Below are 9,791 nucleotides of genomic sequence, written 5' to 3'. Positions count from 1 at the left end.
ATTAAGCAAAATGCTTCAGCGAGAGGAGGTTACGGGGGGGGGGTGGTCGTACAAGTCACTGGGAGCTGCAGGAATGATGCAAGGTGACTATTTAAGAAGCCACTTGTTAAAACTGAAGGCACAATCTCGCAAGAGCAGGTGAATGAGTTTACAGCTGTGGCTGACCAACATCACACGCGTCGTTTAGCATCAATAAATCCAGTCCAAGCTGCTAAAATGCAACATGTTCGATGTTTTCCACACATGCTACTCATTGTCCATCATGTAATATGTATCTGAGGCCTCTCGACTGCAGGTATGGCACCTTAACCCTCTTAGACCCGACCGACTTTACTGTCTTTCAGAGGCTGTAGCAGGTTCAGTTTTAGAGCTAAAGTGAAGCTACAGACATCAGATGAAACTAGAAAATCTAAGGAATCATGTCATACTAGCTTGTCAGGAAGGAGGCGAAATAACACTCCAAAGTTAGGTTAAATTTTGGCGAGGAAAAACTGTCATGGTCATTTTAAAAAGGGGTCTCTTGACCTCTGACCTCAAGATATGTGAATGAAAATGAGTTCTATGGGTACCCACGAGTCTCCCCTTTACAGACATGCCCACTTTATGATAATCACATGCAGTTTGGGGCAAGTCATTGTAAAGTCAGCATACTGACACACTGACAGCTGTTGCAGCCTGTTAATGTGGTATTTTGGAGGGATTATTGATCATATTTTATCAATTCTCGAGTGGTAAAATATGCTTAAATTTAGTACCAAATCTGTGCAGCTTATGAGACATAAAAGAGCATGGGAATGACCATCATATACTTCTATCACAATGTTCTAAACCCTTATACAATTTATTTTTATTAATTAATTCATGTTTATTTCTGATTTATGACAAAAACAACTTGACACACAGTGCTGAGCTGTATTTCAAATTAATCTTCAGGTTCCCAGCTTCCAGATGATGTACACCACTTCTATGTGACATCTACTTTTGACATGCTATATCCCCCTAAAAAAAAAACTTTACCCCCCTAAAAAAAGACAAAAAATGGGTCCAATGTGGGTCTCAGAGGGTTAAATATCAACACTAAAGTAATTTTAAGCCCTATATTGCTCCTCATCAAGGCCACCTCATTTAAGTCTAAGGAACATCTTGCATTAAGACAGCCATCAATCTATCCATTATCAATCAAGGAGAGGACTCACACACCACTATCTATTTATCTTGCCAAGTGCTCTATTAATATCAAATTAATTTCCCCATTGAGAGTATCAATCACTCAAGCAGTTTTTTCTCAACTCATTAGCTTGGTAATTGTCCTTGTTTACAGGGGAAAGTCAAGACAGGATGGCTCAAAGAGGCTGGACGAGCAGTCTCTACGCAGGCTTGAGCAGCTTCCTGCTGCATCCTCCCTTCATGCTCACAGAGCAGATTTGACATATTTTTCATTTCCAGATTTTGTTTTTATATATATATAATATATACGTTTTAAATGTCAATCTCCATTTCTTAAAAAAGCAGCTTCCATGTTGAGAAGTTGTCACCTCCTTTGAACAGACTGAGAGGGCGCTCTCACATGGGGCTGTTATATAAGACTGGTGCTGCCTGGCAGTGCTGTCAGATGGCTGCATCTCAACACATGACGTCAATCAAGACCAGGCTTCAAGCTTTTTTAGCTTTGTTTCAAATTTGTTTCAAACACATACACACACACATACACACACACACACACACACACACACACACACACACACACAGCTTACTTGGCATCAGCTCAGTTTACAACCAGGGTTAGAAATTAGCTCCAGCCACCAGCCAAATGCTGGTAAAATATGCAAGTGGCTGCTAGATTTGCTTCACTCACCAGCCAAAAAAAACAATAGTAGTCTATTGAGTAGCTGGTAACATTTGGAATCCACCAGCCACAGTGGCACGTGGACAAAAAAAAGTTAATTTCCAACCCTATTTAGAGCAATAGTCCTGTATTTAGATAAAAGATAGTGAGGTGAGGAGGTGGAAGAAGTATTCAAATCATAAAAAACTAATACAAGAATGTAGAAATATTCCATCACAAGTAAAAGTCCTGCATTCAAATCCCTACATAAGTAAATGTGCAGACGTATTATCAGCTAAATGTACTTCTGATTCTGCAGTAAAATGTCCCCTGTTCCTGCTATATTCATTACAGGCTATATGACATTTAGATTAGATTGTTAGTACTGATGCAACAATGTGTAAGCAGCATGTCACTGTTGTAGCTGCTCAAGGTGAAGCTACTTTTAACCACTTCATATCCAGTTTGCTAGTTTCGACCAAAAGGTCACAAGATAAATCTGATGCAAAAAAGATGTTGGATAATTTGACCTCTTTGGATCTTGAACATGACAAGGTCCCCAAATAGTCACTGCTTTTTTTTTTTAAAGGGGTCGCCAACATTGGGAACCACTGATTTGAATCTGAAAAGCAGGGGTTGAAAATAATTACATTTACTCTCTTTAGTGTAACAAGGTCTTTTTCTGTGTACTTGTACTTTCTTTTAGTATTTAAACCCCCCCCCCCAGTAATTTTACTTATATTTATCACACATATTGTAATCAGGTTTATTTCACCTCAACAATAAAAATAATAAAAATATAATTAAAATAAAATGTCTATATACAAATCAAGTTTTCGGGAGTTGTAAACAATACAAATAAATAAATGCTAGATGGATATACAGGGACTAGATGATTATGTACAGCATGTACATGTGGAGATGTCTAAATACTGTATGTACACTGAGTAGGATTTATATTTACAGTGACAGGTATCGACATATTACAATATGTACATAAAGTGACAGATGATATGTACATATTATAGACAAATATGCATTAAAGACTGTAAATTATAATCTTAAAGTGTGCATTAAAAGACTGTAAATTATAATCTTAAAGTGTGCATTAAAGACTCTAAGAATTATAGTCTATGAGAGCAGCAGTGGATATCTGGTGTTATAGGGTTATTGACAGTATATGATTGATTAAGTGATTAAGTCACATCCGTTAAAAAGTAAAAACAAAAGCCTCATGAAAAAGTCCTGATAAACTGAGTGAGAGGAACAGAAGAAAGGAGATGGACCTGCAGCAGAGAAGAAGCTGCAGTTGAGTCTTTGGCCGCAGGAGGGCGCCAGCTCCATGACGTCCAGAGAGGTGACGCTCCGGAAATGATGCGTCATAACTGTTTGAGTTCACGGCGGGACGACGTCACGGGCAGGTGTTGCTAGCATGCTAAATGCTAAAATGCTAATGACTTCTGAGTTTGCTGAGAAGCTTCTACCTTCAGTCTGAGTGGACTGGTTATACTGGGACAAAGAGACAGAGTGGACTGGTTATACTGGGACAAAGAGACAGAGTGGACTGGTTATACTGGGACAAAGAGGCCGAGTGGACTGGTTATACTGGGACAAAGAGACAGAGTGGACTGGTTATACTGGGACAAAGAGACCAAGTGGACTGGTTATACTGGGACAAAGAGACAGAGTGGACTGGTTATACTGGGACAAAGAGACAGAGTGAGACTGGTTATACTGGGACAAAGAGACAGAGTGGACTGGTTATACTGGGACAAAGAGACAGAGTGGACTGGTTATACTGGGACAAAGAGACCAAGTGGACTGGTTATACTGGGACAAAGAGACCAAGTGGACTGGTTATACTGGGACAAAGAGGCCTAGTGGACTGGTTATACTGGGACAAAGAGACAGAGTGGACTGGTTATACTGGGACAAAGAGGCCTAGTGGACTGGTTATACAGGGACAAAGAGACAGAGTGGACTGGTTATACTGGGACAAAGAGGCCTAGTGGACTGGTTATACAGGGACAAAGAGACAGAGTGGACTGGTTATACTGGGACAAAGAGACAGAGTGGACTGGTTATACTGGGACAAAGAGGCCTAGTGGACTGGTTATACTGGGACAAAGAGACCAAGTGGACTGGTTATACTGGGACAAAGAGACAGAGTGGACTGGTTATACTGGGACAAAGAGACAGAGTGGACTGGTTATACTGGGACAAAGAGACAGAGTGGACTGGTTATACTGGGACAAAGATACAGAGTGGACTGGTTATACTGGGACAAAGAGACCAAGTGGACTGGTTATACTGGGACAAAGAGGCCAAGTGGACTGGTTATACTGGGACAAAGAGGCCGAGTGGACTGGTTATACTGGGACAAAGAGACCAAGTGGACTGGTTATACTGGGACAAAGAGACCAAGTGGACTGGTTATACTGGGACAAAGAAGCCAAGTGGACTGGTTATACTGGGACAAAGAGACCAAGTGGACTGGTTATACTGGGACAAAGAGACCAAGTGGACTGGTTATACTGGGACAAAGAAGCCAAGTGGACTGGTTATACTGGGACAAAGAGACCAAGTGGACTGGTTATACTGGGACAAAGAGACCAAGTGGACTGGTTATACTGGGACAAAGAGACCAAGTGGACTGGTTATACTGGGACAAAGAGACCAAGTGGACTGGTTATACTGGGACAAAGAGACCAAGTGGACTGGTTATGCTTTAATAAAGTGAACCTGGAGCAGATTGTGGTGGACTTGGGAGCTCCAGACTCGCAGGGTGCCTTTCAGACAGGTGAGTACAACAACAAAATACTACCAAAGAACCTATATTGCCAATAAGCTAAAGTTAATTTGTTCCATAGCAACATAACCGCCCAGCGGCAGAGCTACGCGTCCGCCATTTTGGATTGAAAGCGACTAACGGACGTCAGTAAAACGTCCGCCTAAAAAGTGCCGTACAAAAGTAAAAACATAATTATTTCTATTCTATCGTCATATTCTACCGAAATGGCCCCGTGGTGAACAATACAATATTATAAATATATTAAACGTTTAGTCCAAAACGGCGGTAACGGCTGTTTACTGTGACTCATCTCTTTGTTTCTATACTCTTTGATACTACTGACGTCTCCAGTTGAGAACGTCAACTGCCACTACGTTGCGGCAACGCCGTTGCATAGCAACGTAGTTACGTACGTGCTGTGTGTAAAAACTGTGCAGTGTCTCCTTTGCTGTTATATGTGTGTTAGTGACTTCAGCCGCTGTAGAGTTTATCTTGTTTATGTCCAGGTTGTCTGCTTTAGTGTTGTGTCTCTTCTCTGGTTGATTTCTTGTGAGGCTACAGTGAGGAAGGCAGTTGTATGTTTATATAATTGATCATCAGTTGTATGCACAGACTGCAGAATGCCCCTCTGTTGGACACACGGGGTCTTGTTGCTGATGTCGTTCCACTTGTGTACAAGTTTACATTTTAATGTTTCTGTTTTGTAGCTTAAATATTATCAATCTGTTCAATCGCAAATTAATCTCACATTTTTTTTATCTGTTCAAAATGTACCTTAAAGGGAGATTTGTTAAGTATTGAATACTCTTATCAACATGGGAGTGGACAAATATGCTGCTTTATGCAAATGTATGTAAATATTTATAATTGGAAATCTATTATCAACACAAAACAATGACAAATGTTGTCCAGAAACCCTCACAGGTACTGCATTTAGCATAAAACAATATGCTCAAATCATAACATGGCAAACTGCAGCCCAACAGGCAACAACAGCTGTCAGTGTGTCAGTGTGCTGACTTGACTATGACTTGCCCCAAACTGCATGTGATTATCATAAAGTGGGCATGTTTGTAAAGGGGAGACTTGTGGGTACCCACAGAACCCATTTTCATTCACATATCTTGAGGTCAGAGGTCAAGGGACCCCTTTGAAAATGGCCATGATCGTTTTTCCTCACCAAATTTTAGTGCAAGTTTGGAGTGTTATTTAGCCTCCTTCCTGACGAGCTAGTATGACATGGTTGGTAACGATGGCTTTAAAAATATGCCTGCTACAGCCTAAAAATCACAAGTTGCCTTAATGCGTTAAAGAAATTAGTGGCGTTAAAACAAATTTGCGTTAACGCGTTATTATCACATTAACTTTGACAGCCCTAATTTATAGAATTGGTAATCGGTTGTGTTGTATGTACAGACTGCACAGGGGTCTTATTGTTGATGTTGTGTATAAGTTGACATTTAATACTTCTGTTTTGTAGCCTAAAGATGTTTTCTTTTTAATTTAACAGTAATATCATATATCATCACCCCCTTTTCTTTAAAGCAACAATACATCTACTTGACTACAAGATTCTATTACGATTTCCCCCTCTGTTGAAAAGTAGGCTAACTAGTAACTACACGAGAGAGATAAGTGTCGTGGAGTAAAAAGTACTATATTTGTAGCGCCGTCCTTTCTTAGTCGATTAGTCGACTAATCGGTCGATTCGATTTTAGTCGACTAAGATTTCTTTCGTAGATTAGTTGTTTTTAATGTTTTTTTCATGATGAATAACTTATTTCTAAGAAACCTATGAGCGCATCGCTGGTAAACACAAGATTTAAAGTTGTGATTCTTTGAGGAGAAACTCAATTTTACAGATCTGTCGATTAAATAAACTAAACGATTAGTCGACAAAATCATATGAGTATTAGTCGACTAAGAATTTCAGCCCTAAAGCAGCCCTAAATACTTGCCTGTATAATGTAATGGAGTTAAAGTAGATAGTAGCATAAAATGGAAAGACTCCTATAAAGTTACTTTCCACCACTTACTGTCTCCCCAAGACAAGACTGTGACAGGTTTTACCACCAATCCCCTCTCTACTGTCCTCCTCATATTAAGACTATGGTGATGGAAGTGGTGTCACCAAAAGGAGACTTGATTTAGGGCATGAATGGGTGAAAATAGTGACATGTTTCATCGGCCAGCTCCATCCCAACCACGCCGTTCACCATGCTGTTGTCTTTACTTGAAGAAATGGGACACGGAGAGATTAAGTATGATTGCATGTGTGACGAAACATTCTGTCACTCAGAGTAATAAAAGGACCGAGACACTTTTAACTTAATTCAAGATATAAATTAAATCTACACCTACTAATTATAGCACATTAATTCTTAATGTCTTCATAAGGAGTGTGCAGGAGCTTTCTTAATTGCATTTCTGATGGCGATGAAAACTGATCACATCCTTCTTCCTAATCATAGCACTCATTGTTCGTGTGTAGTGCAAATATCAGCTGCGTGCGCGTGTGTTGACTCTAACCTGGTGTTAAACCACAGACTAAATCCTATTTGGAGCCATGCAGCGCTCTGGCAGACAAAAGCAAAGCCAGCAGCCAGCTCAGCACTCAGAGGTAACATTTACACAGGGGACTGAGAACATACTGTGGATCCCTACAGCTACACAGCCAGCTTGTCAAAACTGTCTGTATACTACAAGCTGTCAGGCCTTATGGGCTGAGGACCCCACCAGGACACTGGTGGTATTACAGGCACACAGTCAGGAGATGCTGCCACTATAAAACGCTGCATTAGTTCTTGAAAGCTTTCGTGTTTTGCTTGTCATCGTATGTGTTGTGTCCTGACCCAGAAACAGTAAATGTATTTCCATATTAAGGTTCATAACCCCTGGTTTAACCCATTTGTGCCCAAAGCCTATATTTAGTATGATAAAGAAAAATGCCACAATGTTTGTTCTGATTGGTCAAAATGCTTGAAATTTAGTACGGACATACTTTGGGCAAATGTACAACTTTGAACATTTTAGATCACATGAAAATCACACTTTTATTAATAGTCAAAGTCAAAATGTTTTTGAAAAATTAGGAAAATATTGTGTTTATTCAATGTTTTCCATGTAAAATATTTTTTTACACTGCAAATGTGTGCATATCCTTGATATTCAACTTATGAGTTCATAGATAACAAATACTTGATTGTGCTCCTTGTATTTTCTGAGATACAGGCATTTCCTTATCATACTGTATCTAGTCTTTGGCCACATGGGACTACTGATTATTCCTAAAATATGATTGCAAAAACAGTAGTCCCATCATGTGCCCAAATATTAGATATAGTATGATAAGAAATAACTTACTTTTGAGCATTACTTATTCATTTTTAAAATGTTTTCACATTTCTGCTTAGGCAAACCCAGAGAACACTTCTACCAAAGGAAATTAAAAAGTTCAGTTGCGGGCACAAATAGGTTAAAACGGACAACGGACGCTGATAGACAACCTCTGTACACGAAAATTTACCATGATGTGATGTGGTGGGAGAAATCTCCATCCTCTGTCTAAAATACCAGTGTTGTAGTACCCTAGACCGGTCTCAAGACCACAGGTGAATGAAGAGGAATCTTCATTTGTTTTCTGTGGGTGTTTCTATAGGGAAGTGGATCTTTCAGATCAAATTGAGGAGTACCTATGGTTTGCATGTTCCACATTTTATAGTGCGTGTCATGCAGTGTGGGACTCGCACTGGTCTGGTCTTGGTCTTGTCTCGGTGTTGATACACTCTGGTCTTGGCCATGACTTGGTCTCGGTTTAGTTGATCTTGACTACAAGTTTGCTTTTTCTGTTCTTGTGTTTAGTTGCTTTGTTTTGTTTGTCGCCCTACCTCCATGTAAAATGTCCTCGGGTTTCTCGACAGACACTATATTAATGTAAGTTATTATTAACTTAGGGCTTTCAAAGTTAACGCGATAATCAAGCGTTAACGCAAATTAGTTTTAACGCACTAATTTCTTTAACGCAAGTTGCAATTCAGTTTTCAAGCTAGAGTGAAAATACTGGTATCAAATACAACTAGAAAAAACCTAAGGAATTCATTGGTACCAACCATGTTATCCAAGTGCTTGTAGTAGTACTTTTGACAAGAGAAAACTGTCATGGCCATTTGCAAAGGGGTCCCTTGACCTCTGACCTCAAGATATGTGAATGAAAATGGGTTATATGGGTACCCACGAGTCTCCCCTTTACAGACATGCCCACTTTATAATAATCACATGCAGTTTGGGGCAAGTCATAGTCAAGTCAGCACACTGACACACTGACAGCTGTTGTTGCCTGTCGGGCTGCAGTTTGCCATGTTATGATTTGAGTATATTGTTTCATGCTAAATGCAGTACCTGTGAGGGTTACTGGACAATATTTGTCATTGTTTTGTGTTGTTAATTGATTTCCATTAATAAATATATACACACAATTGCATAAAGCAAGCATATTTGTTCACTGTACATTTTGAACAGATAAAAATGTGATTAATTAGTGATTAACCGCGACTAACTATGGACAATCAAGCGATTAATGTCGATTAAATATTTGAATCGATTGACAGCCCCAGTTTGAACTCCAAAATATAGAAATAGATTGATTGATAGTAATGAATGATATTTCTATTAAACCATAACACTGATCTTATAAATGAAATAAGGCTGGTTACTTAATGGTCAAGTAGGCTTATGTTCAGATTATTGCCTCTTCTCTCTGGTACCCTTATTAAATAATTAGCAGACCTGTATTTAATAGTGTTGCAACAGTTCAACAAGCCCACAGCTTGGTTTGTACGTCATTAAACGGTTTTGGGTCCCTAACACATATACCGTACTGTATATATGTCAACAGAAGAGGTGAATGAAGAGGAATCTTCATTTGTTTTCTGTGGGTGTTTTTAAGGGATTGTGGTTCTTTCAGATCAGTTTTTGGAGTGCTTATTGTTTGCATGTTCCACATTTTATCGTAACTGTGTCATGTAGGATGGGACTCGCACTAGTCTGGTCTTGACTTGGTCTCAACCCCTCAAAGTCTTGGTTTAGGTAGTCTTTACTACAACATAGTGGTGTAACAATACATTGATCTGGATATCAATATATTACTTCAACGATCCAGTATCGGCGATGCTAAAC

This window comes from Sebastes umbrosus, chromosome 5 (assembly GCF_015220745.1).
Source record: "Sebastes umbrosus isolate fSebUmb1 chromosome 5, fSebUmb1.pri, whole genome shotgun sequence".
Taxonomy (NCBI): domain Eukaryota; kingdom Metazoa; phylum Chordata; class Actinopteri; order Perciformes; family Sebastidae; genus Sebastes; species Sebastes umbrosus.
Note: the sequence above shows the minus strand (reverse complement) of the source record.